This window comes from Gorilla gorilla, chromosome 1, assembly GCF_029281585.2.
Source record: "Gorilla gorilla gorilla isolate KB3781 chromosome 1, NHGRI_mGorGor1-v2.1_pri, whole genome shotgun sequence".
NCBI lineage: Eukaryota > Metazoa > Chordata > Mammalia > Primates > Hominidae > Gorilla > Gorilla gorilla.
In genome coordinates, this window is record NC_073224.2 from 22,117,609 (window position 1) to 22,124,737 (window position 7,129).

Consider the following 7,129-nt stretch of genomic DNA (forward strand, 5'->3'; position numbering starts at 1 on the left):
TTTCTCCTGGTGTATGGGTTTTGCTTTCCCGTTTCTTTGTATGATTCATATTTTTTTGCTGAAAACTGAACAGTTTAGGTAACTGTGATATTGTGAAATATATATTTGTTCCTCATCCCTGTCTCCCTGCATACAACTTTTAAAATCCTTGCAGTCTCCAAAACGTTAACTGCCTTTTTGTATGCTAATGAGTTGACTAGCGGCTGTCAGCCCCTAGATGGCTTCAAGATGGGGCTGGTCACTGGAAAGACCAAGGCATGATTAGAGGGTTGAGGCTTTCAGCCTCAACTAGTGCTGAAGGTTAAGTTGGTTGCCAGTGGTCAATGATTTAATCAATTATGCCTATGTAATGAAGCCTCCTTATAATCCCAAAAGGACAGAGTTTGGGAGCTTCCAGAAAGCTGAACTTGTGGAGGTTTCTGGAGGGTGACACACCCAGGGAGAGCATGGAAGCTCCACAAGCCTCCCCCTTGACCTCCCCTTAAACATGTCTTCATCTCTCTCTTTTGTAATATCCTTTACAGTAAACAAAAAGTGTTTTTCTAAGCTCTGTGAGCAGCTCTAGCAAATTAATTGAACCCAAGGAGGAGGTCCTGGGAACCCTGATTTACAGCTCCTAGGTCAGAAGCACAGGTGAAAAAAACCCTGGGGCTTGCTATTGGCACCAAAATTAGAGAGCAATGTTGTGAGACTGAGCCCTCAACCTATGGGATCTGATGATAGGTATGATAGACTGAGCCCTCAACCTGTGGGATCTGATCTCCAGGTAGATAGTGGCAGAATTGGGTTGAATTAGAGGACACACATCTGGTGTCTGCTGCAGAAATGATTACTTGCTTGATGTGTCAGAAAATCCCCCCAAGCTCCATCTGGTGTCAGAAGCATGTTGTGAGTGCACAGTAGAAAAAATTGAATTTCTTTCTTCAATTCAGTAATACAGTTGACCCTTGAACAACAGAAGTTTGAACTGTGTGGGTCCACTTTAGCTCAGATAGTTTTCAGTAAAGGTTATACCTAGTGCACCTGCCTCTCCTTCCTCCCCTTCCACCTCCTCCACCTCTTCCGCCCCTGCCACCTCCGACACAGCAAGACCAACTGCTCCTCTTCCTCCTCCTTTTCAGCCTATTCAACATGAAGACTATAAGGATGAAGACCTTCATGATGATCTACTGCCACTTAATGAATAGTAAAGACATTTTCTCCGCCTTATGATTTTCTTAATAACATTTTCCTCTAGCTTACTTTATTGTAAGAATATAGTATAAGATACATATAACATACACAATATGTGTTAATTGACTTTTTACGCTATCGATAAGGCTTCCAGTCAACAGTAGGCTATTAGTAGTTAAGTTTTTGAGAAGCCAAAAGTCTTGTGTGGATTTTCAAGAGTGTTGGGTATTGGTGCTCCTAACCTTCATGTTATTCAAGGGTCAACTGTATAATGTAGCAGCTGTGGATGCTAATTCCCTTCACCCTCTCTCCAGGTCTTGTTTTTGTTGCTGTTTGCTCATTTGTATGGTGATTTGCTAGACTATTTTAGTGAAATCTATTTCCTTCACCAAGTGAAGCCTTTGAAGCCTTTGGTGTCACACCTTAGAAGGTTCAGGCTTGGCCTTGCACACAACCCCCTGGGATGACATGGTTTTAGCACAGCTCTCTTTAACTGTCTCTTTCCGTGATCTCTCTGATAAGCTGTCTGCTTCATTTGACATCACACCAAGTAATTGCTGGCTGATTACTCTATTATTTTTGCTTATGCCCTGGGGCATACCTTGCTCCACAGTCTACTCCAATTAATTTCAGGCAGGGGTAGTTTTGGGACTATCTTTAAGGCTTGTTCTGACCCAGGAGGGGTCCTGTTAACTTTCTTTTTTCACAATTCTCTCTGATAAACTCCATGGCCTATGGTTTACCTTGTTGCTCTTAATGAACAGCATGGTTTTGGAGACTCTTCTGAGGCTTGCACGTCACCACACTTTCACATAAAATCAGTTCCTTTGGTGACATCTTTGGAACTCTCTGTTCCTGTGAAATATCTTTCCCTCTGGCCAAAATATTTGAGCCATATGTTGAGTGTTGGGTGGGATGGCAACTTCTAATCTTCTTGGCTTGCCTCTCCCAGAGTGGAATCTCTGCTCTCCAAGTGAGCTCATGTGAGGACAGTCGGGAAACCAGGATTCTTCCTGGGATAGAGCCTCCACCCTGTGAGTAGAGCCTGGATGGAGGAAAGGAGACTTTGACCTCTTGGTCACACTCACCAGAAATTTAGCCTCTTAAATGTGGAGTTGGAAGAGATAAGAAATGCTGGTGTCCTGTGTCACCCAGTGAAATGCCATATCCCATGGTTGTGAGCTGACGGAACAGAAAGTCCTTTTTGTCCAAATCTGTCTGGAGTGGAGTTTCTGCCAAGCTGAGTTGGGATTGGGGGTGGGGATGTAGTGAGGAAGATTGCAAGGATTTTAGGAGTTGTATGCAGGGAGACAGGGAGTAGAACATAGCTCAAATGTCATGGACTCTTGCTGTTTTTACCAAGATTTAGTAGGTTTAAAAAATAAATAAATAAAGATGGCTTCTTTTGCTATATGTCCTTAAGACAATTTCCAGACGCTTTAAATGTGTTTGTTTTTCCAAATAGTTTTTTTTTCTTAACGAGTTATGCTTGTTTCCCAGGAGACTGGGTTCAGAGCTCCTCACACTGCCATCTTGTAAGTTGGTAATATTTCACAAAGCTGATCACAAATTCCTTTTTGAAGTTTTTCTTTCTGATTGGCCCATGTTAACATCACACATCTAAATTCACGTTTTTTATCCCATAGGCTTCAAATACATTTTTTCCCCCAAATTTCTGTCTCTCAACCCATCCTATTCTTAGAACTCCACTTGTATATATCCTGCTGCTTAGCCGTTGCCTCTTCTTGGATATCTAAGAGATATCTCAACTGGACACAGCCCAGATGAAGTTCTGGATTCACTCCCGCCAATGAATTTTCTCTTCCTTCAGTCTTTTTAGTAAAGAGCAACAGCATCTGGAAATTACAGGTCTCCCTTTACCAAGTCACTCTGAAGTTGCAATATCATGAATGTATTTGTATCATTAAGAGTTGTTCAGTAAGTTTTTGTAGAATGATTGAATGAATTACTCCCATTTTATAGATGATGAAATGGAAGCTTAGAGAGATCAGATAAATTGCTGGATTTGAATCCAGCCTGAGAAGCAATTATTATTATTATTTTCTTCCTCTTCTCCTTCTTCTTCCTCTTCTTCTTCTTCTTTTTTCTTCTTCTTCTTCTTCCTCCTTCTTCTTCTTTCTTCTTCTTCTCCTTCTCCTTCCCCTTCCCCTTTTCCTTTTCCTTCTCCTTCAGGGGTTCAAGACCAGCCTGGCCAACATGGTGAAACCCTGTTTCTACTAAAAAATATATATATACAAAAAATTAGCTGGTGTAGTGGCGGGCCCCTGTAATCCCAGCTACTCAGGAGGCTGAGGCAGAGAGCTGCTTGAACCTGGGAGGTGGAAGTTGCAGTGAGCCAAGATCATGCCACTGCACTCCAGCCTGGGCGACAGAGCGTGACTCTGTCTCAAAAAAAAAAAAAAAAAAAAAAAAAAGGAAGGAAGGAAGGAGAAAGAAAGAGAAAGAAAGAAAGAAACAAAGAAAGAAAACAAAGAAGGAGAGAAATTAGCTCACATGTTTGTGGAGCCTGGCAAGTGTGAATTGTGCAGGGCAGGGCAGTAGGCTGCAGACCCAGAGCAGAGCTGCTGTTGCAGATAGAGTCCAAAGGCAGTCTGGAGGTGAGAGATCCAAGATCAACAAGATCAAGGTGTCTGCAGGGCTGGTTTCTCCTGAGGCCTTTCTCCCTGTCTTGTACTGTGTCCTAACATAGTTTTCCCTCTCTATGTGTCTGTGTCTACCTTTACTCTTATGAGGTAATTAAGGTAAAATGAAGTCATATCAGCCCACCCATATGACCTCATTTTTCCTTATCACCTCTGTAAAGGCCCTATCTCCAAATACAGTCCCATTCTGAGGGGCTGGGTATTAGAACTTCAACAGATAAATTTGAGGGGTACAAAACTCAGTCCATAAAAAACAACGCAGCCCATAACAGAGTGCCATATATTTAGTATGTCAAGTAGATCTGAGAAGGGAAAACTGGAGCCATTGAGGAAAAGATTTTTTTTTTTTAATCAGCTTTTCTAGCAAGAATAAAGAGGACTGGGGTATGTGAGAGGAACCGCTCAACCTCCAAACAGCACAACTGGCTGTGGAAAGCAAAGAACAAGAGGTTCATTAGGGCAGAATGCTGAGTCAGCTGGGAGATTCTGGGCCACCCACAGGAAAGGAAACATGAGGAGATTGGTGCTTGGTTTTGGACAGGCAACGTCTGCAGTTCTGAATGGTGGAAAAAGTTACAGGTATCCAACGAGCAAATTCCAGGTGGAGCTGGAATTTGAGACAAAAGTCGGACTTGGACAGAGATTCTGGAGTCATCGGAATTTTGGTGATAGTTGAAGATGTTAAATAGCTCAGGGAAAGAATGTAAAGAGAAAAACACTGAGGAAAGCTCTTTTGGAAAGAGTAAAAAGAACCAGAGGAGATGCAAAGAGGAATGATAACTTGTGGGTAAGAAAGACTCAGAAAGTAGAAAGCAGTGAAGATCACATCAAGCTTCTCAAATACTTTTCTTAATTCATAGCAAAAGTTTTTGGGCTAATATTATCTAAGAATTATGCCACTCCCTGGAGCTATCAGCACTTAATGTCCCCGCTAAGTGGAAGTGGGAAGAGAAGCTAGGTGTGCATCGGGTTTATTAAAAGCAGCAGCCCTGTGGAGCTCCACCTACCTACAAAATCCCAAGGGGGCAATGTCAGTCCAGAAATATGACAGCATGACTTAGATCATGCTATCACTCCTTACTTTTTCTCCTTCCTGTTCTTTTCTCAAGTGTACAGAGAGAGCGAGCATACTGCACACACCATATTTGAAAGTTCCCCATTCCCCAAAACTATAGGTCAGAGAACCAATATTTTATTTGATCATCATTTGACCTCAGACATAGTGATTAATTTTCCAGGCCTCAGTGGCCACCTTGCCCCACCCCATCTGCTGCCTACAGATGGCTGCAGGATCTCTGTCAGCAATGTCATGTCCCTCCTGGTGTTAGTCTAGCCTGGCAGTAGTTGCTTAGTAGCAAGAGATACTGCTACATCACATCTATAAAAATAGCCAAAATCTGGACTACTGACAAGGACCCAGGAGGTACTATTTTATCACTCTAAATGTCAAAAAGCCAGAACATATTCTAATACACCCTCTCCAAAAAGTTTTAGTGTATTCTATTAAGAAATGTTTTCTACAGAAAATACAAATTTAAATGTATTGCATAAATCTATAGGAAAATGTTATTTGTTTGAAAAAAAGATTCTGTCAAAAGACCAATAAGTTTTTTTACTTACATTTGATCATGTGAGCCATAGTGACCCATGGTTGTGTAAAAACTGGAAAAATGTGTAGGTCTTATTGCTTAACAGGTATTGAATTTTTCAAATAGCCAAGTCTTTTTCTCTGAAACAGGTAGGCATTTATAGAACGGCAAACATGATTTCGTGAATTTGGTAATAATTGTTCCTCCCATCTCTTTATCACCCAAACTCAACATATCTGTTTGCAAACATGAAAGACTCCTGTGGAACCCTTTGGGCTGGGTTTCTGCTGTCTTCTTTCTGATCACTAGATGGCACTCTATTCTTATTACTTCACAGACAAGGAAGCCCAACACAGTGGATTATTTGAATTGCAGCCGAATTTATAGCCTTAGAAGAAAAGAGCATAATAACAGTGGAAGTGATTTAGAAAGATACTGGAAAGATGAGGGGAGCAAAGGAAGTGGTTTTTCAGTAACAGTTACACAGAAACAACAGGGAGGTGTTTATAAACGTATCTTTTCTGTACATCTGTTCTGAGTAGGGAAGGAGTTTCCCAGCTAGGTTAGATCTCCAAATTCAGCCTAGGTGGAAGTGAACCAAAATGTTTCAAGTAGTAGGTGGCCCATCACCCTCAGACACAGGATGAAAGCGGACTTCCCTGCTGCACTCAACAACCCATCTAAAAATAGTACCTGCTTAAGAAATGTCCTCTAATAGTCATTCTATAAATGAAAACTGGTCACAGGCTGTGTCTTATACTGGACACTGGGAGCACACAACACACACTCACAACACGCTATTTACTTAGTGGCAATGTGTCTGGAATTGGTTCCTTCCGGTGGGTTCTTGGTCTCTCTGACTTCAAGAACGAAGCAGCAGGCCCTGGCGGTGAGTGTTACACTTCTTAAGGGTGGTGTGTCCGGAGTTTGTTCCTTCAGATGTTCAGATGTGTCCAGAGTTTCCTCCTTCCGGTGGGTTCATGGTCTCGCTCACTTCAGGAATGAAGCCACAGACCTTCGCAGTGAGTGTTGCAGCTCTTAAAGGTGCTGCCTCTGGAGTTGTTTCTTCCTCCCAGCGGGTTCGTGATCTCGCTGACTTGAGAAGTGAAGCTGTAGACCTTCACAGTGAGTGTTACAGCTCATAAAGGTAGTGCGGACCCAAACAGTGAGCAGCAGCGAGATTTACTATGAAGAGTGTAAGAACTAAGCTTCCACAGCATGGAAAAGAACCCGAGCGAGTTGCAGATGCTGGCTCCAGTGGCCAGCTTTTATTCCCTTATTTGGCCCTGCCCACGTCCTGCTGATTGGTCCGTTTTTACAGAGTGCTGATAGGTGCGTTTACAAATCTTTAGCTAGACACAGAGTGCTGATTGGTGCGTTTTTACAGAGTGCTGATTGGTGCGTTTACAAACCTTTAGTGAGACACAGAGCACTGATTGGTGTGTTTACAGTCCTTTAGCTAGACAGAAAAGTTCTCCAAGTCCCCACCCGATCCAGAAGCCCAGCCGGCTTCACCTCCCAGCAAGAGATACCCCTACTTCACATCTATAGACACAGCCAAAAACTGGTTACTGACAAGGACCCAGGAGATACAATTTTATCACTCTAGATATCACACACACATACACACCACACAAACACACAAAAGACACACACAATGCATAATATCCATAACACATATACATAACACACACCTATACACAC